Source organism: Mustela nigripes, chromosome 12, assembly GCF_022355385.1.
Source record: "Mustela nigripes isolate SB6536 chromosome 12, MUSNIG.SB6536, whole genome shotgun sequence".
NCBI lineage: Eukaryota > Metazoa > Chordata > Mammalia > Carnivora > Mustelidae > Mustela > Mustela nigripes.
Genome location: NC_081568.1, coordinates 19179925 through 19205660, shown reverse-complemented (window position 1 = coordinate 19205660; position 25736 = coordinate 19179925). Strand labels below are relative to the sequence as shown.

The 25736-nt window shown below is 33.5% G+C and overlaps 1 protein-coding gene across 2 annotated transcripts in view; it reads left to right on the top strand.

Annotated features, from left to right (window-relative positions):
• Positions 1-25736, top strand: part of CDH10 (cadherin 10) — a 171834-nt gene that overhangs the window by 64068 nt on the left and 82030 nt on the right. The window lies entirely within an intron of this gene.

The window sequence follows — 25736 nt, the reverse complement described above, 5'->3', positions numbered from 1 at the left end:
AAGTGTCACTATGGGCACATTTACATAAAGGAAAAATCAGTAGAAGACAAGCAGGTAGAAGTAGCTTACTTACTGTGATATGTGCACAGAGACAAGTTTTCATCTTATTCAATTATAAAAATTAGTGAGGAAAATTAGTTGTGGTTGGGAGTGCAATGAAAAGTAACAATGGATGCTTCTATATACTACATTGTATTCATTTTCAGTTTTCTTTTTTGGCTCTCTCTGAATGTCCTAGAAGTTAGATAATGTCTTAAGAAAGAATTCATGTTCATAGTCATGGTTACTTTTATGGACCGTATGAAAATATATCAAAGAAAAGAGAAAAAGACACTAGCAAAATGAAATCAAATATAGTCACATGTTAACACATCATTTATTAATACTGTAAAAGTATGAACTATTACCATGATGGAGAACTTCGTATTAACCTAAATTTTAATGGCTTTGTTCAAATAATTAAAATTGTGCTAAAGTTTTTATCCTCTAAGAAAAGCTACTTTTAAACTATTTTTAAAAACAATTTTGAAAATATTTTTCATTGATTTTAAAACACTTGGATATATTTTTTCATGTTCTAATTATTTCAGTCCTTTTTAAATGTCTGGCAATATGACAAAGATGACATTAAAGGTTAAGTGCTACGTTAACTAGAAGGAGAAGTGTCACTATGGGCACATTTACATAAAGGAAAAATCAGTAGAAGACAAGCAGGTAGAAGTAGCTTACTTACTGTGATATGTGCACAGAGACAAGTTTTCATCTTATTCAATTATAAAAATTAGTGAGGAAATTAGATCATTAGTCTCATCAAAAGCACCAGCAATGTGACAATCTTAGGAGAAAGACCATCATAGCCAGACTTATCACAGGTCACATCTGACAGGATGCCTAAAATGAGAGGATTAAGGTACATTTTATGGTTGCTACAATAGGCAACTTTAAGTTTATGAAAGCAATCATGTGAAAATGTAGTAACATAAATCTAGACCAAAGAAGCTATAAATCAAATAGTTTCCTTTGGTTCTTCCTGAACATAGGACTTACTTGGCATATTTGCATGTGTTTTCCATCATCCAGTTCATTTTCATGAGGATTTAGTAAGTGTTGATAAATTACCATTACATTATACACTCTCACATGACAGTCAAGTGACTTATGTCCTTTCATTTCTTCTCTCCCAGAAGAATGTCAACACCTTGAGATCAAAGACCTTTACTTCATACTTCACTTTCTCTCTAGCTCTTTGAGTGGAGCTTAACATTTAGTTGGTTGAATTGATGTGAGTTGCACTGAACTTAATTCCCAGAATCATATGATACTACTTGGCTCTTTGTTGGGGAAAACTAGTCTAGAATTTAAATCCCTGTGGACAATTAAAGCTGGTAAATAATTGAGATATATGCATCTTGATACACAACCCAAATTTTATTCTTCCTTGCTCTGCTTGATAAAAGCAAGTTAAAAACTTAATTTAGATATAAACATACAGATCTGTATATGTTAAAAAGGCAATATACAATACTTTAATAAACATACATTAAAATGAATATAAAAATTCAAATCCCCTAAATATTCTAACAGTACTTATAATACATTTATTATATATTCATTCTTCCTTTCAGAAATTTCACTGCCAGTTTTTACTATATTTGAAGTAGGAATGTAATACTAATGCTAAGTGATTCAGTGTCTAACTAGGTTAGTTTAGATGTAGTAGTAATGCATGTTCTAATTACTTGACATATGGGAAGATGATAGACACCCCATTGTAGTGGGGAATATTTGGGGAACTCAGAATAAGAAGAAAGAAGAATTATAATGATGGAGTGAAGACAAGACTGAAAGCACATATGTGAAAAGAGAGAACATTTTTTAAAATACTAAACAATCTGGGGCACCTGGGTGGCTCAGTCAGTTAAGCATATGCCTTTGGCTCAGGCTTAGGTAGGTCATGATCCCAGGGTCCTGGGATCAAGCTCCACATCAGGACCCCTGCACAGCAGGGATCCTGCTTCTCCCTTTCCTACTCCCCCTGCTTGAGCACACACTTTCTCTCTCTCTGTCAAATAAATAAGTAATCTTAAAAAGTATATATATACAATTTGACAACCAACCAACAGTCAGAGGAACTGAGATGTAACCTCATTTGTACCACTGTTTGTCTCAGAGTGATTAAGAAACCAAGCCAACCAAAAATGAACTCAAAGCATTTCATCGTTCAGCTCTCAAAAATTTTCCTCTACATCATTCAGTCAAAAGCACGTTAAACTAAAATATATTTGTTGTAACTATTTTTATTTTTTATTTTCAGTGAGATAATCACAAAATTGTCTTTACCTTCCATAGCAAGTGGCTTAAAACTTGAACTTCAAGTAATCTACATGGTGTACTATATTGCTTTCATTTTGTAACCTTCTATAGTTGTATTGCTGTTTTCCAACTTAATATTTGAAAAACATTGTGATTATAAACTATTTTTATTAATTTAAGCATAACTTATAATCACAGCTTCTTATGGTCTGATTCAGTTGCCCTGGACAAATAATTTTGAATTTCTAGTTTCCAAATATTCAAATAAAATAAATAATGACATTAAACTAGATAGTCTTGAATTTACTTTAAGCTGTAACAGATATATAGTTCTAAGAGAAATACTAATTTTATTTACTGCAAAAATTTTGTCTGCATTTTATATAATTATTTTTAAATGGAGAAGAGCATGTTAAAATTAGATTTTTAATCAAAACCAGATACAGAGACAAATCCCCAAACACCAAAAATTTAATAATGTTCTTGGGTAACAATAAACCTGATTCTGAGTCAGCATAGTTAGTAAGGCAATTCACTCCCGGAAGTGAAAACATAATACTTTACAAGTAGTTAGAGTAACTGCCTACGTTTCCTGATTTAATGAAAACCATCAGGTGGTGGCAGGTGAGGAGGGTGTGACTGGCATCTAGTTGGCAGAATCCAAGGTTACTGCTGAAAAATCCTTCAATGCGCAGGACAGACCTCCATAGAATTTTCTAGTTCAAAGCGTAAATAGTGACAAGATGGCGAAATCCTGTCCTAGTTTGCCAGTTGTTTACATTTTCCTAAACAGCTCAATTTTTATTTTAGTTCTTTTTGGGTTCCTGCTTCTGGACCTACTCTCAGTTATAATTTTATTTCTTCCTTCCAGAGTTGCCATGAGTATTTGCTTTGTGAAACTTAGATTTCTTTCCAGGTCTCCTCTCCTTCATGTCCTATCTAATCCTTAGGCCCACATTTGGCTCCAGCCTCTTAATCATCCTTCTCCATAGACCTGTGGGCTCCACAAACCTACTAGGGATAAAGTATGCATTCATTATTTCAATGAATATGTAGAAGGCATACTTCTCATGTACACCTACTCTGTTACTGAGTTCATGATGGCAAAAATAAGATTTCTCTGCTCACCAAGTATCCATCTTTCAGAGAAGAGAAAATAATAAAGCTAACAGCATTTTATGAGGTCTTTTAATCTCTGGTAAAGCAAAGAACCCAAAAGCCAAGAACAGAAAAATAAGTACCAAATATCGCAATGTTCTATGTCTGCAGGACTTGTAAGTAAAGTGGAAATAAAACAGTTTTGGGATTTACATGACATAAATCAATGTTATTAAAAGTCGAGATTGGAGAGTCAAGGTATATACTTCTATTTTTTTTTTTATTTATCTGTTTATTTTTTGTACAATGCCTCATAAAAATTGCTCACTGGAAATTTCTAGAAGAGAGATCTTCCAAAAACTGAAAAAATGTGATCCATGAAAGAATAACCCAACTTTAAATAGAATACCAGAAATACCAACTGTGCCCACCATATTGGACCATGTTCCTTTTGCCATATAGTTACAAATAAATCAAACCTGGTTCCAATGGAGATAGAGTAGTTGGGACTAGGACAGAGACAAGAAGCTGCCCACCCTCCCCACTGCAGTCTTTCTGGGGTGAACAGATCTGAATTGAGTATGTGGAAAAACTTAATGCTACCTGGGAGTTCAGAGAATTGCAAACATTTTAATGGATTGAATGTTCTCTTCAGAGAGTTGGATATTCTAATAATTGTAATGATATTGTTCTTGAAACTAAAAATTCCAGGTGACTCTTTTTTAAAATTCATACATGACCAAAAAGACTGTATATTAAAAACCAACAAAAACAACAACAGAAAACTGTTTAAACTGTTCAATATATATAGACCTGATTTCAGTGGTGGGATGGGGGCTGGAGAAGTGTTGGTGGAGAGTTCTTTTCTATTGGGACCTTATTAATAGCAGCCATTGAAAGAATGAGGCATAAAACAAATAGTAGTAATTTTAAACAGAAAAAAGATCTGGAAGAAAATAAATCAGAATGAGTTGATAGACATTGGCATAGACACCTTTAGATGACATGGCTATAGATCTTCCTGACGAAGACACATTTGGACTTTTGGATGAATAAAGACATTATTTCTCTGAAACATAAAGAGCATGAAATGAAACAAAAATGCAGTGGAGTTTTTAAGACTTTTTTACACACTCCTCAAGCAAGAAGCAATAAAAGCATTTTTAAATAGAGGCATGTCCTGCAAAACATTGATAATGTTTTCCAGGCAGACCACCTCTTGGTTTTTAATTCTCAAAATGCATACAATATTTATATCTCTCAATACAATGATATTTCAGCCAGCAGTTATATAGGGAAAATATGCTTACATTGTCAAAGCTCAGTATATTAACAAAGCAATATTTAGGAAGGTATTGAGTTGCATTCCAGATACACTTGCATTGAAGATAAAACTTCAAAACCACACATAGATGGTTTAAAGATGACAAAGGCTGTCAAAAAGAATGTATATCCAAGATTTATAAACACAGAGAAGCCATGTTCATTCATATTAACCTTCAGATGGTCACGTAGTACAGGTTATGTATTTTACAGATTAACGTTATAGCTCATTACTCTTATTTTACAGGTCTTTGGTTACTTTTTAGGAAATTGGTTTTGAGTTTAGGTGCCCTGTATGAGTATTCTGTTGTTTTTGTTTTTCCCATTTAAAATAATAGGAAAAAGGATCCCTTTTAGCAGTTTCAAAATATAGCAAAAATAGCAAAATGTCAAGTGTCAAATGTTGAATATAGTTATAAAAGAAAGAACACGATAAATAGAATTAAGTATGAGATACTCATATATAAATAACCATAATCATCCTTTCATTTATAAGTTCTTACTGATAGTAGTGAAAACATATTTTTACTACACTTTCCCATGAAGTTATTTACATGACGTGCTCTCAAATATCAAGGTTACTCATGTATACGTCATGACTTCATTTTATAACCTTCATGAAACAACACACACACACACGCACATACACAAACACACCCACCATCTAACCACATTTACCACACTCTGCTGCCCATACTGTCCTCGAGGGATTTGTGGCAAATCTACCCCCCCATTCTCCTTTTTTTCCCACATGAGTTACTAACCCCGAAATGCTGTGAATGTTGTGATCTCTTCTCCCCAACCACAGCCTTCCTTTTGTATATTCCTGTCTCATGCTCACCATTTTATTAATCCATTCCCACAGAAGCTGCTGCTTCTCTTTCTGTTTCTTCAGCTAGTTACATAGCATCTTTTAAAATCTACCTCCCTATGTGATATCTCTTGAACTTACTTTTATTAGTATATGTTTTAGATAAAAGATAATTCTGGATTTATTTTCTAAATCTTTTTTTTTTTTTTTTTCTGTGATGTTAGGTCAATGAATTCGTGAAGTCTAGCAATACTTGTAAGTAGATACAAGTAGATATTATTCAAAACAATAACAGGCTGATATACAGAATGACTCAAAATTTGCCTGTCAAATAAATTTTGAAAAACTTTACCTATTATATAAAAATAGTCAAATTCAAATAAAAATTTAAATTACAATTGACCTGTAATTTTTCAAATATAAACTTTTAAGAAACATCATTATTTTATAATGACGATTATATGAAAATTGAGTCGATTACTTTTAGCAAAAACACGAGAGAAATCTCTATAGATGAAGACATGTATTAAATCTCACATAAATCTGTTCAGCAGAAAGTATCTCAATGTAATTTATAAGTAGCAGGTGTGTGTGTAATGGTCATGAAGCGTGGGGAAATTATTATTATAGTATTATGAATTTCTACCAAAGCCCTTTCATTTTCTTTCTTGGAGACAATATATAATTATATATTCAATTAAATTTTGTCCCCATTGTACTGAAGAATAATGTTCTTTTCAGTAAAGAAAATGAAAAAGTGGGATGGTATGTTAATGTTTGCTCATCAGTGTCTCATACTCGGGTATACGTTCACATCTTCAAATTCTCAGTTGCTTCTTATTAAAGCATGAAAAGGAAGGGACACTTTAACAAATTTTCTGAACTGAATTCTTAAATTGTCACATACTATAGTTACATTTTTACATTCATTTTATTAAAGAATGTTATTTAACTTTAATATTTTATTTATTATTACTACTAATGCCATTATTATTATTGTGATGTTAATTGGGTAACTATTCCATGGCTTCTCATAATTGTGACTAAAAGCTAACATAAAGAACAGTATGAACAGGTAAGTTTCCATGTAGATAGACTAAATTTAGAAAAGGGAGCAGAGGCTCCTGGGTGGCTCAGTTAGTTAAGGATCTGACTCTGCATTTCGGCTCAGGTTATGAGCTTGAGGTCCCTGGTCAAGTCACGTGTGTGTGGGATTCTGGCTCAGCAAGGGTCTGCCTCGCTCCCTCTGCCACCCTCCAACATGTGCACTCTCTCTGGCTTTGAAATAAATAAGTAAATCTTAAAAAAAAAAAAGAAAAGAAAAAAAGAAAGAAAGAAAGAGAAAAGGGAGGAGTAATTTGCTGGGATATGATATAATATATATATATATACTTTTGGTTCTTTCTTTAGAACCCTAATCTTTAAGAGACAAAGGGTATTTTATGTAAATTTCAGATTCACTCTTTAGGTAAAATTCTTTAACTTCACATGCTAAACCATACTTTATGTGTCTATAGATTATATAAAACTATTAAATTTAGAATTTTAAATTAAGATGTTAACTCTCAGCCCAGTACTAAAATTATTTTACCAAGTAGGAAATTCTACCAAGTAAGAACATGTACTATTATAGACATTTTTCTCAAGGAACATATCCCATTTTGGCTGCTGTTTAGCATAAATTCCATCAGTGAACTTCTGAGTTCAGTGTTGTGTCTTCCAAGTGCCCCCAAAAAGCTCTGAGACCACTGAGTTTTCCAGTTTTCCTTGATACCAATTTTGTCACAAACCTGCATCAAATCTAGCACCAAATTTAGTTTGTACATATGTGTTTGACTATTCTGAGTCTAGCAGAGCAGAAGGATAGAGTTGTGAGTTGTGAATGGCCCAAGCTTCTGCATCCTTGATGGTCAAATTGAAGGGAAACAATAAAGAGATAAAATAAAGATCAAGGACACGACTTTTGATAAGAAATAAAGTAACATAGAGATAGAGGCAGAGGAGGAGAAGCTAGGTGGTGGGGAAGAGGACTAAGACTAGGATTATTATAAAGGCCAAAGGAGAGAAAAAGCTCCAAGGAACAGGTGACTAATCTTGTTGTGTAAAGCAAACACAACCAAAAGACAAGTGTAGCAACTTAAAAAACAGTATGGACCGAGGAGAGAGTTACTCTCATGATCTGAGATGAATGGCAATCCAATAGACAGCCTTGGCTTAGAAAGAAGAAAGCAACATACTGGTTTCTCATAGGCATATTATCAATGAGACAAAATAAGTGAAGAGTGAGAGATATTTTGAAATGAGGAAGAGCTAGAGATAAGATATTATGATGTGGACAGAAAGAGAGGCTGTGAATATGCACAACAGATGCGCTCATTTCCCTTCTTAAAAGTTAGGATTGAAGGGGCAGTAGGCTAAGCATCTGCCCTCTGCTTGGGTCACCATCTCTGGGCTCTGGAATCAAATTCCACATTGGGATCAGTGCTCAGCAGGGAGTCTGTTCCTCCCACTCACTCTCCCTCTGTGCTCTCTCTCTCTCTTTGAATCTTAAAAAAAATTTTAAAAGTTATAATTGAAAATATCTGTGAAGCTGACAGCATCACACATAATCATAATCACCAGCCAAAAAGAGTATTCTCACTTAAATCACCAACAGAAATGAAACAATTAAAAAAAACCCACCTTTCTTGCCACTAATATTTAACACACTTCTGGAACCAAAAAAAAAAAAAAAAAAAAAAAAAAAAAAAATTTATAAAAAATAATTTTTATATTAATGAAAAAAAAAAAAAAAAAAAAAAAAAAAAGGCATAAATGTTATCACATATTGTTTTATGATATAATTTATAATAATCTGAAAAGTCCTGATATATCCTGATAATGATAATTATAAAATTCATTTTATTTATGACTATTTAATATTCTAATAATCTCATCAGGTAGTTTTATATTCTCTCTCATTTACAAGTAAGAAAAATATGTCCTTACTGTCTAAATAAGTTGCCTAAGGGCACCAATCAGGAAACTTGTAGAACTGAAGTTCTAACCCAGAAAGTATGACTCCAGACTATATGTTATCCCCTATCACACCTCATTACACCATTCTTGTTGTTATTAATATTATGTGTGTTACCTCACCAAAAACAGTGTATTCTTATTTAAGGATGACAATGATGAGTATGTTAGCTGAGTTTTCTGAATGATATCAACAGAAAACTACAATTGTGCATGTAACAGGGATATTCCCTTTTCTTTCTTTCTTATTATAAGATTTTATTTATTTATTTGAGAGAGAGAGAGCATAAGCAGGGGGAGGAGCAAAGGGAGAGGGAGAAGCAGACTCCTCACTGAGCAGGGAGCCCAACGTGGACCTGGATCCCAGGACCCTGCGAAACCTACTGAACCACCCAGGTACCCAGGGATATTTCTGCCATATCATAGAGATGTCAAACTTATTTTGTCATGTGTTTATTATCTAATTTATGTATGGAATTGGTAATGCATTCACCTTGTATAAAATTTAAAGGGCAAAATAGAGTATTCTGTTAAAACTAAGACTCCCACCATGATCCTTATACATCTATAGCTCTCATCCTAAGAACCAGTTGCATTTACCAGATTCTTTTTGGCAGTGGGTATATGTTTCAGGAGACATTATAGAATTTTATGTAAACACACATGTATGATGTATATTTTTACATAAATGGTGATGTACTTTATGGAATCCTATATACTGTGGGTTTTTTTAACATAAAAATATGACTTGAGAAGTCTCAGTTTCAGTACATAATGCTTTGTTTCATTTAAAAAAATAAAACTTCAATTGCAGCATAGTATTCTTTCCTGTGTATGTGTCATAATCATCATTTTCCTTTTGACTGGCATTTAGTTATTTAAAAAATCATTTAGTAATAATATGAACTTATTTTAGACATTGCAGGTAAATCTTTGGGAATATGACTTAAAGTGGAGATGTTGAAGCAAAGTCTTGAGAAATTTTAAACATTTGTAGGTATTGCAAAATTGCTCTCCAATAATGTTCCAATTTATCATACCAACCACAATGGTAACTATTTCTCCACAATTATATGAAATATCTGAATTATCATTTTTAAATTTTTTCAGTCTTATAAATGAAAACATTTTTCTTTTACTTTAAATAAGGATGAGTATTTCTTCATGTGTTTAAAGCATTTTCCATTTATTTAAAAGAGTGTTTATATATTTTACCAATTTTTCTACTGACAAGATAGTCAGTTTTTTCTAAATTCTTCTTATTAACTGATCTTTTTTAAAAATTTTCCAATGTAATCCATACAGAAGATTAAATAAAACACGTATCTACACTTTAATGAATAAATATAAGTCAATGGAAATGGAAAACTTCTAACCTTATAAAACCCTGTCTATGGCTCTATTAACACCATTTCTCCCTTATAAAGGAGTCTATAAGCTTCATTTAATGTCAATAATGCCTTGCATTTCTTTACAGTTTGAACTTCTATGTAGCCATTCCTAAACCAAATAATAGAGCTTTAAATATTTCTGAAATTAGGTATAATCATTGTTCATATATTCTTTTGTGTCTTTCTTCTTTTGCTCATATAAGTTTATGAAATTAACCCATATTGTTATGGAGAGGATCTCTTTATGTGAACATGTTTGGATTTACTGATATACTATTAATAATGGAACTACGATGTTGTTCCTTCCTCCTAGCTTTGCATATTACTAGCAATGCTTCTTTAAACCTCTGAACATGCATCCTGATACATATGTATATTGAATAAGTTTAGAGTATATAATTAGGGGTAAAGTTGCTGATCTATATACTGTGTGTCTAGCTTTAGTTTTTCCAGATGGTGCCATCTTAGTTTCCTAAATTTTAATCAATACACACTCCTACTGACAGTATATGAGAGTTTCCATTACTCTAGACATACATACTTGCTATTTAAGAAATCCCCCTGACCTTGGGCGCCTGGGTTAAAGCCTCTGCCTTCAGCCAGGTCATGATCCCAGGGTCCCGGGATCAAGCCCCACAACAGTCTCTCTGCTCTCTGGGGAGCCTGCTTCCCCATCTCTCTCTCTGCCTGCCTCTCTGCCTACTTGTGATCTCTGTCTGTGAAATAAATAAATAAAAATCTTAAAAAAAAAATCCTCCCCCCAAATCTAGTGGTTTAACTTGCATTTTCCTAAATAATAGTGAGATTTCATTTCTGTGAAAACGTTTTTCAAGTGTTTTACCAATTATTTCTTTAGGTCATCTATTCTTTTCCTAGGGATTGCTTCATCCCCAAATCCATAATGGGTGTGGCACAGGCACCCAATTATTTCACTAGATCACATGACTATGTCACGAAGCTCATATTTTTAGTGGAAAATGCAGGAAAGTTAAAATAAACACAATAAATATATTACTCTGACAATATGTTAAAAGATGAAGAGCTATCAGAAAAGAAGAGATAAAACAAGGGGAGAGGTAGGGGGTGAGACATAGCAAGTGGTGGTGGTCAAATATTTCCTCACTGAGAAGGTGATGTCTGAGCAAAGGATTCGAAGGAAGTTAAAAAAGTAACTAAGCAGTTATCAGTGGAGATTATATATATATATATATATATATATATGCATATACATATATTTATTTATTTATTTTTGCATAAAGAAGAAATAGTTCTTGCAAACACGCCAGTCAGGAGGTTCTTTGTGAATATCAATGAGGAGGGCAAGAAAGTGAGTGTGGAACAAAAGAATCTAGAAACAGGTTGTGGAAAGGGAAGACTGAGAGGTAATGAGATGCCCAGATCTTGTAGAGGATGGTAGACAGAACAATGGCCCCCAAAGATATCCACATCTTAATTGTCAAAATTTGTGAATATGTTATTTTAAATAGCAAAACAACGCTATGCAGCTATAATGAGATAAAGGACATTGAAATTGGGAACGTAGGCTGCTTTATTCAGGTGATCCCAGTGTAATCATATGGAAAGAGGCAGGAGGGTCAAAGTCAAATAAAAGGTGTAACAGTGGAATTTGAGGTTAGGGTGATGAGCTTTGAACATGAAGGGAGAGGTGCAAACCAAGGAGTGCAAAAAGCCTCCAGAATCTGGCAACTGTGAGGAAGTACCTGAAGACTCCAGTACAAATAGAGCCCTGCCAATACCTGGATTTTAAAACCTCTCATTTCCAGATCTATAGGAGAATTACTTTGTGTGGTTTTGAGCTACTGAGGTTGTGGGAATCTGTTGCAGCAGCAATAGGTACGTCTGTGTGGACAGGACCTTGTAGGTATTCTGACTTTCATCCTGAATGACATGGGAAGATCTTGTACAATTTTTAGCAGAAGACTGTCATTACATGAATTACATTTTAAAAATATCATTCTGCTTCTGGCTTTAAAGTTGATACAAGAGACATTTCTGCAATGTTTGTTATACATGGAGCGTTAGAGACTGTTGTGTATGACTCAAAAAAATTTGGCCCAAGCAACCAGAGAGATGGATTTTCTTTTACTTGAAGTAACAGAGCAGTAGGACTAAAAACTATGTTTATCTTTAGATGCATTGAAACAAATGGAGTTTGGGAAGTTTATATGAGTTCAGGAAAGAGTTTTAAGCTGGAACCTCTTAGGAGTCATCAGCCTATAGGTGATATTTAACAGAATGGGACTGTGATATCAAGAAAGTGAGTGTAATGAGAAGAGAGAACATAGGGCTGTTTTCAGGGGCAAACCCACTTTGAGATGCATGTGAGGTCGAGGAGGATATGCGGGGAGAGATGAAGAACCAACAATGCAATGGAGATGAATATTCCGTGAACTGGAAGGAACACTAAGAGCCTGGGGGTCTTAGAATACAGGTGAAGAAAATGTTTGGAGGAGAGAATATTCTAACTATATTGACAGTTGCTGAAATATCAAGTATGTTGAGAGTTTTGAATACTAACTTTGGAGATTATAGGTGAACTTGTGTTATGGTTTTGATGATAAAGTCATTCCGAATTCTTATTGCAAAGGATTAAAAAGGAATGAAGTGAGAGAAATTGAAGTAAGTACACGCCAGCAACTCTAGAGAGTCTTTTAATAGAGGAGCAATGTATGCAGCAGTATCTGGCAGGAGAAGTGTTACTAGGATCAAGAAAAAAAGAAAGGAACTTTTCTTTTGTCTTTCTGCAGGAAACCTCTGATGATTGATTGAATAAATGATATGAAAGGGAGCATCTTTATTTTGTTCATAATTTTTTTAAGAGTTCAACATTTTACTATTAATTGTGAAGTTTTTTTAGGGTTGATTTTCAAAATATTTTTATTATGCCAAAGACTGCTTTATGTTCCAGTATGCTTTGTTTTTAAGTCATACATGAATATGAAATGCTATCAAATATATTTATATATCTATTGAATTGCTGATATGGGTGAATTGATATAATAGCTTTCCATTATTGTATTCCATTTGCTCTTTTTTTAAAAATTCTACTATTATAAATCATGTATTTTTATCTAAGATATCCTTTGAAATTTCTTTGGATCTATTCCTACCATATTTAGATATCAAAGTTACGATAATCACATAAAATGAGATGGGAAATACTATACTTTTTCCATTAGCTTAAATAATTTATGTGTGATTGAATTATTGTTTTCATGAACGTTAGCTAAAATTCATTAAAAATACTATGATAAGTAGTTTTTTTGTGTGATTTTATAATTTTTTATTTTTTATAAACATATATTTTTATCCCCAGGGGTACAGGTCTGTGAATCACCAGGTTTACACACTTCACAGCACTCACCAAAGCACATACCCTCCCCAATGTCCATAATCCCACCCCCTTCTCCCAAACCCCCTCCCCCCAGCAACCCTCAGTTTGTTTTGTGAGATCAAGAGTTTTATTGTAAAAAAAAAACCCTGGATTCTTATTTTCCTTAACCCTCATAGGGATGCTCAGATTCTCTTTTCTTCTTAGTTTCTGTAAATTGCACTTTTGCTATTAAATCTTTCTTGGAAGAAATAAAATAATGCAGGAAGGAGTCTCCAAAAGACTTTTAAAAATATATTGTTTTACTTAAAAACTATTTTAGTTTTAGAGAAGAGTTGTAAAAGTGTAGAGAATTTCTATTAACTGCACACTCAGATTCCTCTATTGCTAAGATTTTAAATTACTATAGTATGTCATAAGTAACAAATAATATGTATACATTATTATTAACTATACTCAATACTTCATTATGTCTTTCCTAATGACCATTTTCTTTTTCAGTATCCTAGAAGGAGACCCTATTTTATTTAATTATCATGTGTTAGGCTCCTCTGGACTGTGGAAGCTCTGATGTTTCTTTTGATTTGATGACTTTGACATTTTTGAAGTGTACTAATCAGGTATTTTAGAATGTCTGTAGAATGTCAGTAGAATGTCTAACAATTGAGTTATCCTGATATTTTCCTCAAGAGTAGACTCTGGTTATGGAGATACTGATGACCACGAATTCGTGTCATTCTCAGCATCATATCACAGCCTGGACAAATTCACAATTTATGAATTATTAATTCCAAAAAAATGTTTACAGAAATTCTATTTACAAAACAACATATGGGAACCTATCCAAACCCCCAATGACTGAAAAATGACTAAGTGATTAAGATATCTCAGCACAATATAGGGCTTGAACAAGTCTTAACAAATATACAGACTATAAAAGCACATGGAAATGTGGCTGGGAAACACTATTTCCATTGTGAAAAATAATGATGTAAAATAGAGTGCATAGACTATTTACAATTGAGTGAATATCTGTGTCTGCTCATTCATAACCATTTATTCAGTCATTTAATAAATGTGTACTTCCTTGAGCACCTACATTCTTCTCATCATATACATGATAGAGGGTGAGCATCTTTTATGCTTTGGCAGGTTCTCACACTCTTTCCTGTTTGTTGTTGTAAAATATCTTTAAGAATTTCTTTATTCTGTAAGTGAACTAGAGGCTGGTTGTACAAGTATCACAGAACACATTAGTATTCTTCATCTTCAGTGTGAACTACACTATCATTGTCTTTTATGTTCCTTCTTTGCTTTAGATTTATGTATTTTGCATTCTTTTCACTGTTTCTTCTTAGATCTCAGACATTCATTTAGGAATCAGTTGCCCTAATATGTATTAATACAAACAGTGGTGATGATATCTTCAGCTTTGTTTATCTGGTGATACTTTTCTGGCCATGTACATTTTTTAAAGTTTCACTATGTCTTTTCATAGCTTTACAGTTCATTTCTTTTTAGCACTGGGTGATATTTAATTGTCTGAGTATACCACAGCTTATTTATCCACTCATCTATGAAAGGCCATCTTGGATGATTCTAAGTTTTGGCAACTATAAATAAAGCTGCTATAAACATCTGTATATTGGGTGGAAAGAAGTTTTCAACTCCTTTGGATAAATACCAAGGAACGTAATTTCTGGACCATCACATTAAGAATCTGTTGTATGGAAACACTAAATTGTCTTCCATAGTGGCTATAACATTTTGCATTCTCGCCAACATTGTGAGAATTCCTGTTGTTTCACATTTCACCAAACGTGGGTGTTGTCAGTGTTCTGGGTTTTGGCCACTTTAATAGATGTATATTGGTATCTCGTTGTTGTTTTAATTCGCATTTCCCTGATGGCATATGGGGTAGAGAATACTTTCATATGCTTATTTGCCATCTGTATATCTTCTTTGGTGAAGTATCTTTTAAGGTCTGTTGCACATTTTTATTTAGGTTATTTGTTTTCTTATTGTTGGGTTTTCAGAGCTCTTTGTATATTTTGGATATCATTCCTTTATTAGATGTGTCCATCTAATATTTCTAATTCATTTTGTTTGCTTTTCTTTGTCTAGACTTCTCTTTTGTTTATTGTTTATAGAAAGTTCTGTCTCTTTTGTTTTTTCCACTGTTACATTCCTTTTTTTAATTTTATTTTTCCTATTTTTTTCTTAAATTTTGTTTATTTTACCTTTCTTCTCTGTTATTGGAATATCATCTATCAATTCTCATGTCAATGATTTGGACTTTTTTAATAGAGAAGCACATTTTCCTTCTTTCTTTCTTTCTTTTCTTTTTTTTTTTAAGATTTTCTTTCTTTCTTATCTTTCTTTATTTATCAATCAGAGAGAGAGAGAGAGAGAGCACAAGCAGGCAGAGTGGCAGACAGAGGCAGAGAGAGAAGCAGGTTCCCCGCTGAGCAAGGAGCAGGATGCGGGACTCAATCCCAGGACCCTGGGATCACGATCTGAGCAGAAGACAGCAGCTTAACCACTGAGCAACCCAGGCATCCCAAAAAGCACATTTTCTTGCTACAATTTTTAATAATTCACTCCGATTATGCATGTTGTGCTTATCATTTTTATGTAGCTTTAAAAAACACTATATTAATTAGTTCCTGTATGATATTTTGTAATTCCATATAAATTATGTTACACTGTAAAAAAATTTCATGCCTCTTTCATCATAATTTTCTGATGACCTTTTTTGGGGGGATATATCTTTTCGTTTTTGGGGGGGGGGGCTATATTTTGGATTTTGGGGGGTCCTTTTTTTTTCTTATTCTAGTATAATTAAATAGATTCTGAGCTGGTCCCTTTTAACTCCTTACTAAATAAAATGCATTTTCTGGTCCAGTTATTGATATAAAATAAATGAATCGGAGGCAAGAGTGCAAGGAATTCTTTGATTATGTGGATATAATGTGAGCTAGACATGAATGTGGTATAAATAAGAGGCTAGATTTTAGAAATCTTCTTTGGAGCCATTCAAGTTGGTTACTCTGGGACTGTTCAAAATATAGATTTGTATTATCTTTCAGTCTCATACTAACATAACTTCCTGCAAATATGACTCTTCTGTTTGATTCATTTTACCCTGCCATGCATGTGTCAAAACAGCTTCTTTACTCTTGCCATCAACCACATAACCATTCCTTTTTTTCTAAATAAGAGGGTGTTGATTTTTTTTCTTGTCATGTAATGTCAAATTCTTTGTCAAATTGAATTCTACCAGTGTTTTTATAGCTCTTCAGCGCCAGTCATTCTCTCTTGGTATTTTTTCTCCTGCCATTTACAATTCACTGCATTTGGCTAGCCTTGGCATATCACTTGGTTTCTTCAAAGATGGGGTGGGTGTTTTTCCATCTAGATCTCCTAAATTCCTTTAGATGTTTTGAGGATGAGGAAAAGGGGAATGTCTTTATGTATTGTTATTTTTTAACTGGAGTTCTAAGGCAAGTTTTAAAAACACCATTCTGGATGTGCAGAGAAAGATGAACTCCATTCCTTTAGCTTTGCCCCTTGGGTCCTTTTACGTTCTAAATTAATTTTAGCTTCCGGCCCAGCCAGATCTCTGGAATTGTATTGACTCCTCCATAGCAGTATAGACAACAAGGATTTTTTTGTTTTTCCTTAAGTCTGGTTTAGTAAAAATATCATGGATTTTTGAACCGGAGGAGTCTATATAAATTTGAGTCTACCCTTTCCCGGATTTATTATTTGTATTAGCGTCTTTGTTTCTAGGCTAGACATGGCAACAGTGGTGTGGTAGAACCAGTTCATGCCTGCTTGCAAGAGTCCATTATTAATTTTTCAGGATGTTTACATGTCATTGATTCCATGGTGGTAGTTTTGTTATTTTTGTTTTGTTTAGTGTTTTATTTTGCCACAGTGGTAGTTTTGAACTAAGTATAATGTGGTATTTACACAACAGAAATTGACAGGCACTACAAATCAGGCCTCCTGCCAATGGAGAGCTGGTTGTTAAAAAAGAGTTGCCCATTCACCACTATATAGCAGCATTTTTCTTTTCCCCAGGAAGATGTCCCTGGAACTGAATATAATAATTTGTGGAATACATTAGGTATGTTTTCTAGCATATTGCATGTAGTAGATGTTAATAATCTTTTCTAGCATATTGCATGTAGTAGATGTTAATAATCTTTCCTAGCATATTGCATGTAGTAGATGTTAATAATCTCTTCCCCTTGGGGTGCCTGGGTGGCTCAGTGGGTTAAAGCCTCTGTCTTCGGCTCAGGTCATGATTCTAGGGTCCTGGGATCAAGCCCTGCATCGAGCCCTGCAATGGGCACTCTGCTCAGCAGGAAGCCTGCTTCCTCCCCTCTCTTTCTCTGCCTGCCTCTCTGTCTGCTTGTGATCTCTGTCAAATAAATAAATAAAAATCTTTATTTAAAAAAAAAAATCTCTTCCCCTTTTTGCCTTCCTGCTATTTTACTCTAACCAGTATCTTTAATTCTCATGGACTCTTTTAATTATTTTACTATTCTTATACTGATCTTGACTCAGAACTGAATGATAATATTTTCCTGGCCTCTGAGTTAAATTAATTTATTTTCCTGTCATATAATTCTGCACGTAGTCCTTTCTCGGAGACATTTTCTTTCTGCTGACCCCTGCAGCTTTTAGCATTAATAAATCTCTTCTTAGTTTGTCTGTTTATTCTTTCAGTTTAATTGAAGCTGTTTCTATTATTTCTTACATCTTGTTTTTTTTTTTCTAACTTCTTAAAATCTTTCCCTTTGTCTCTGTAATCTTCAAGGTTCCTCATGAATCTCACTATTAAAATTCACTGAAGCATATAAATTATTAACATATTTACCCTACATATAACATCCACAACTGACTACCAAAGATTCTGATTATGGTGGATGCCACATAAATGAGAGAGTAAAAACTCTTAAATTGGATTTTAACTGATACAAAATTCTGAATAACACTCAGTATCTAAAAGAAAGAATGAGTTCATGGACAGTATTTCTTTTCTTTCTTCGTATCATGTAACAAATCTTTATTAAAATAGACAGTCGGCCAGCAGGACTTCAAACCAGCAGCTGCTAACACACTTTTCATCTCACGTAACTGTAAGCTTAGTCAGGTCATAAATTTCTTTGGAAAAACCAAAGTGATTTCAAAGCATCCACAAAAGTAAGCTTATAAAATTGGTTAAAAAAAGGGGGGGGGGGAGTTCCAGAACAAATTAAGTAAAAATTTTGAAGCACAAATGTATTATGTGCAGAATTTTCTAGATTTCTCTAGAAGAGACCAGTTTTAAATCTTGAAGTCTGATGAGATAGAAATTCAGGGAACATTTTACTACCATCAATTATTTGCAGGAGTGGATAACAAGCAAGTAGTGTGTTTGTTTTGTTTTGTTTTCAGGTTTGGATAATTCTATAACCTTTGTTTGTTTGTTCCAAGTTTTTATATAGGCTCTAGTCAATTACATATTGTGTAATATTGGTAGCAGGAGTAGAATTTGGTAATTCCTCATTTACATATGACACACAATGCTCATTACAAATGTCAAGTAGTATGTATTTCAAGTGTTGCATGATGTAGCCTTCAGAATGTGTATTAGCAAGTGTCTTGGTATAAACACCTATGAAAGAAGGTGCAAGAATTAGAATTGAACAAGAAAAGTTTGTCAGTGATGCAGGCCTTATATCCTCAGCTCACCTCATCGGTGTCTGGAGCTTAAATATCCTGTCAGAAGCCTCTTTCACTGAAGGAAAATGGCCATATCCTTATACTTTTACCCATTTTCAGTTAAAACAAAATTGAGTAGAAATATTTTATCACTGCTAAGATCATCTGCGGATGTTTCTACAAATTAATATCTCTAAGAAAATAACAGATCCCCAATGTGATAGAAAATTGGAACATTTTCAGAAAAATATCTCAAGGAAAGCACACACTTGCTCATACAAATACACACATAGATGACAGCTTTTTCCCAATGTAGAATAAAGATCTGGAAAAAAAAACTGTATATATTTGAAATAAATTTAACAGGCCTACCAAAATCTTATAAAAACACAAAATAATTTAAAGTAGGAGAAAGCATAGAGTCATTTTAAATATAAATTTGCACAGATTACTTTAGATATGACCTTAATGACTCCAAGGAGAACCTGTGTTTTTGACAATAGAAATTATTCTGAAAATATTTAGTGAGTCTTCAGGGGCATGGATTTATTGCATTTCTTCTAGTGTATGTATAAAAAGCATTACACGTCACGTATATTGAAATTAGTATGCTAATAAAGTTCCTAAAATTATTTATTTTACTTATTCCCACCAGCAATGTGAAAGTGTTACGGTTTCTCCACATCCTTGCTACAGCTTTATTTTACTTTGTTTTTTAATAGGCATCCTAATGGGATCTCATTGCAGTTTTGTTTTGTATGTTTCTCAAGACAAGTGATAGTGAACATCTTTTCATGGGCTTATTGGCCATCCACATATCTTTTTTTGAGAAATAGTCTATCAAGTGCTTTCCTCATTTTTTAATTGGGATGTTTATTTAAAATTCTTTCATTTTAAATGATTTTGTAAAATATGAATTAAGAATACATTTTCTATACCCAATATTCCTTTATAGAGGTAATATGTTCAATATATTAATGTTTTCCCTTTGATTCCCATTCTATAGTTATTTCTTTTCATAACAAGTCCACATAAAAAAAATGTTTGAAGTTCCTTATGCCTACATCTAAAACTAAAAATAAATAGTTAAAGCAAACAGTCTTGTAGATATTAGATCACAGACTTGTGTGGAATACCATGTTCTGCCTCTAATTCTGTTTATAATCACGGGCAAACGTTTACTACCTTGGGTTTCTGGCTTGGCTGTCAATAAAAATCGAGTATTTGGGTGAGAATAAATTTGAGACAGCATTGCATTTTATAATTCTATATTAACATAGCTGATAAAAAGCAAAGAAAAAATATACACACAGTTACAAAGTTAGAGAAAGTGGATATACTAGTTGTTGGCATAATTAAACTTTCTCAAATCTCTTCAAGAAAAGCATTTTTTAATTTTTGTACTATAATTCACCTATAACAAAACACACTGATCTTAGGTATGGTCTAATGTGTCTTGAAAAATGCATATACCTCTGTCATCACATGAAGCCTAAAACATTTCCATCACCCTAGAAAGTTCCTGTGTTCCTTCTCAGTCAACCCCTTGTTATTGCCAACAGGCAACCACTGTTCTCATCTCTTTCAACAGAATTTATTTATAAATGAATTTATAGCAGACACTCTTATGTGTGGTTTCTTTTTCTCATAATATTTTTTGAGGATTTTGTGTGCTATTGTATTTATCAGTGGATCATTCCTAGTTATTGGTGGGTGGTGTTTTGTTGGATTAGTATGCCACAATTTGTTTATCCAGTTTCCTGTTGATGGCTATTTGGGACCTTTTGTGTACATGTATTTACTATCTTACTTCCTACCTTCCTTCCTTCCTATAAATGCACAGATGCATAGAAATGAAACTTCTGGGTCATGGGCTATGTACGTAGTAAACTTAATGAGGAAATTCTGGTTTTCCAAAGTAGTTATATGTACCATTTGATACTATTACTTAACATATGAGAGCTCCTGGTTGGTTGTTCATCATCTTGAATAATATTGGTGGTTAGTGTCTTAAAAATAGAGCCATTCCACAGTGTGCATAATGGTTTCACAATTTGGTTTTATTTGCATTTCCCTGATGACTAATGACATTGAGTATCTTTACTATAATTTAATAAAATAGCTAATGGCCATTAGTAGATTTACCTTTATGAAGTATCTTTTTGAGTTTTGCCTAATATTTTATTGGGTTTGTGGGCTTCTGTAATTGAGTCATAGGAGTTTTTTATGTATTTTGGATATAAATTATTTATCAGATATGTAGTTACTGTGAATGATTCCCCCCCACCCAGTTTTTGGTTCGCTCATTCATTTTCTTCATGTTGCATAAAAGGTTTTAATTTTAATAAAGACCATTTTATATATATATATATATTCTTTTTTTTTCCTTTTATAGTGCTAACTGAGACTCTAGTCTAACAAATGTTTGTTTACCATAAGAGCATGAGGTTTTTCTTGTCCTATATTTTCTTCTGGAAATTTTAGAGTTTCATATTTTCTGTTTAGACTCATACACATTTTTGTGTATGGTGCAGTGATTGAATAGAGATTCCGCCCTTCTTTTTCCATGTAGAGAATCAGTGGTTCCAGCACAGTTTGTGAAAACATTTTCCTGTTCTCATTGAAATCCTGTCATGCCTTAGTCACAAATCAGTTGACCCTGTATTATAGTCTAATTATGAATGATTATTTCGTTCCATTGATCTACTTGTCTATTATTATGCTATTATAATGTTATCCTGCTTACTGCAGATTTGAGGTAAGTTTTGAAATCAAGTAAGCACAGCAACCTTGAATTTATTTAAAGCATTTTTTTCTGAATGGAGGGCAGAAGGGGAGGGAGAGAGAGATTCTCAAGCAGGCTCCACACCTAGCACAGAGCCCTACCCAGGGCTTGATGTTAAGACATGGAGCTCATGACCTGAGCCAAAACCAAGAGTCAGATGCTTAATGTACTGAGCCACCCACCTGCCCGTATTTCAAGTATTTTTGACAATGCCATGGCACTTGTATTTTAAATATATTTTAACTTCACCAAAAATATATTTAATATATACTAAGAATTATTTGGATTTTAACTGGAATTATAAATAAAGTTATATAGAATTAACACCTTACATTAATCTGCTTGGAGTGCCATAGCAAAATAAAATAGACTGTTGGCTTACACAACAGAAATTTATTTTCTCACCATTCTGGAGGCTAAAAGTCCCAAATTGAGGTCCAGCAGATTGATTTTCTGTTGAAAGGTCTTCCTGGCTCGCAGGTGATTGTTTTCTCACTATGTTCTTACATGGCCTTTCTTCAGGGTGTGTGCTCATGAAGGTAAAAAGATAGTGAGTTCTCTATGTCTCTTCTTATTTATTTTATTTTATTTATTTATTTGATGGAGAGAGACACAGTGAGAGAGGGAATGTGAGCAGAGGAAGTGGGAGAGACAGAAGCAGAGAAGCAGACTTCCTGCTGAGCAGGCAGCCCCATGGGGGGCTCAATCCCAGGGTCCTAGGATCATGACCTGAGCCAAAGGCAGACACGTAATGGCTGAGCCACCCAGGCGCCCCTATGTCTTTTCTTATAAAGGGACTAATCTTGTAGGATCAGAGCCCCACACTTATGACATTTATGACCACAGTTACTGCTCCTTAGATGTCACATTGCCAAGTACAGCCAAACTGGCAATTAGGGCTTCAACATAATGGCAGATACAGGAGATTTATTAAAAAACAGGTTTAATTAAATAAGGATAAATATTAAGGATTATAGTGAATCTATAGATCAAGTTGGGAAGAATTAATGCATTAACATCAAGTTTTCCTATCCATAAACTTGGATAGATCTTATATATATTCTAGTAAATTTCTACCTAAGTATGTTATTTTGGGAAGGCCAATGTAAATGGTATTGGGTTTTTAGTTAGATATTAAATTTGTTTATTTCTGTTGTACAGGTAATTGATTGACTTCTATATTTTAACCTTATATCCAACAACTTTACTGTATTTGTTTATTGCTTCCAATTTTTTGTTGATTTAGATTTTCTATATGGATAATCATGTTATCTGTGAATAAAAATGACTTTTTCCTTCCTAATCAGTATACCATTTATTTCCTTTTACATTTCTTGTGTATTGAATTAGCTAGAGATTCCAGTGTGATGTTGAAAAGGAATGTTGAATGGGGATATCCTTTCTAGTAGGATACCTTTGAGTTTCTTATTATAAATAAAGTATGATATTAGCTATAGTTTTTTGTAGATATTCTCCAACAAGTTGAAAAAAAAATCCTCTATTTCTCGTATACTGAGAGTTTTTAACATGAGTGGGTTTTGGATTTGGCAAATGTTTTTTTTTTTTTTTTTTTTTTTTAATTTGAGAGAAAGAGAGAGAATGAGAGAGAGAGAGATCTTGAGAAGGGGGAGGGTCAGAGGGAGAAGAAGACTCCCTGCTGAGCAGGGAGCCCGATGTGGGACTCGATCCCGGGACTCCAGGATCATGACCTGAGCTGAAGGCAGTCGCCTAACCAACTGAGCCACCCAGGCGTCCCTGTCAAATGGTTTTTATGTTGATATGATTATGTGCTTTTTTATAGCTTGTTGATAAGATTAATTATTTAATTAAATTTTTGTGTGTTGGACCAGTCTTGTGTACCTGGGATATATAAATCCCATTTGGTTGTGATGTATAATTCTTTTTATTCATTGGCTTGAGTCATAATATTTCATTGAGGTATCTTCCATTTATGTTTTTGAGGTATTGGCCTGCAGTTTTCTTATGATGCCTTTGTCTAGTTTTGGTATTAAGGTAATAGTGGCTTCATAGATGAGGTACAAAGTATTTCCTCTGCTTCTATCTTCTGGAAGATATTGTAGAGAATTGAAATCTCTACCTTGAATTTTGATAGAATTTACCAGTGAAGCTAACTGTGCCTGACACTTTCTGCTTTGTAATGTGATTAATTATTCCATTTCATATATATATATATATATATATATATACATACATACATATATATGCCTATTGAGATTGTCTTTTGCTTGTGTGAGGTATGGCTGATTGTGTCTCTCAAGGAATTGATCCATTACATCTAGGTTATCAAATTTGTGCACATAGAATTACTCATAGTTTCCTTTATTACACTTTGATGTCCATGGGATCTGTATGATGGCCCCTCTTTCATTTATGATATTAGTAATTTGTGTCATCTGTTTTTTTTTTGGTTTTTTGTTTGTTTTGTTTTGTTTTTTCTTAGTTAACCTAGCTAGGAACTTATCAATTTTATTGAATATTTTCATAAAACCAATTTTTATTTAGTTGATTTTCTCTATTGACTTCCTGTTTTCAATATCTCTGACTTCTGCTCTTTTTTCTCTTCTACTGCTTTATTTTGAAATTAATTTGCTTGCTCTTCTTTTTTTAAGTTCTTAATGTGGAAAATTAGACAATTGATCTTAGACATTTTTTTCTTTTCTACTTTGCTTTCAGTGCTGTAAATTTCCAAGCATTGCTTTTCCTGCATCCCACTCAATTTGATGTTATGTTTTCATTTTAATTTAATTAAAAATACTTTTTAAAATTTATCATAATATTTTTATACATGTGTGTTATTTAGAAGTAGGTTGTTTACTTACTGCTTACTTGGGAATATTTCGTTTATATTTCTGTTATTGATTTCTAGTTTGTTTGTTTAAGATTTTAGTTATTTATTTGACACAGAGAGAGATTACAAGTAGGCAGAGAGGCAGGCAGAAAAAGAGGGGGAAACAGGATCCCCGCCGAGCAGAGAGCTTGATTCGTGGTTTGATCCCAGAACCCTGAGATCAGGACCCAAGCAGAAGGCAGAAGTTTAATCCACTGAGCCACCCAGGTGCCCTTATTTATAGTTTTATATCAAATGTGTTTTGAGACCAAACATTGTATGATTCTATTCTATTAAAGATGTGATTTTTTTTTTTTAATTCCAGATTGTGGTTTATTTTGATGAATATTCCATGTGAGTCTAAGGAAACTATGTATTCTGCTGTTGTTGGGTCAAATGATCTATAGATAATCAGTTTTTTTTTTTAATTAACATATATTTTTATCCCCAGGGGTACAGGTCTGTGAATCACCAGGTTTACACACTTCACAGCACTTACCAAAGCACATACCCTCCCCAATGTCCATAATCCCACCCCCCTTTCCCCACCCCCCCCCCCCCCGCAACCCTCAGTTTGTTTTGTGAGATTAAGAGTCACTTATGGTTTGTCTCCCTCCCAATTCCATCTTGTTTCATTGATTCTTCTTCTACCCACTTAAGCCCCCATGTTGCATCACCACTTCCTCATATCAGGGAGATCTATATCATATAGATAATCAGTTTTATCCAATGGATTGATTGTGTTGTTGAGTTCACTTTGTCTTTATTGATTTTCTACCTGCTGATCATGTCTATTTCTGATAGAAGAGTTTTGAAATCTCTCTGATAGCGGATTCATTCATTTCTCCTTGTAATTCTCTGTTTTTGCCTCCTATACGTTGATGCTCTCCTGTTAGGCATATACACATTGTGAATTGTTCTGTCCTCTTGAAGAACTGACCCTTTTATCATTATGTAATGCCCTATTTTATCCCTGCTAACTTCTCTTGCTTTGAAGTCTTCTCTGTCTGGAATTAATATAGCTACTCCCTTCTAATACAAACTAAAACTGCTTTCATTTGATTAGTGTTAGCCTGGTATATTTT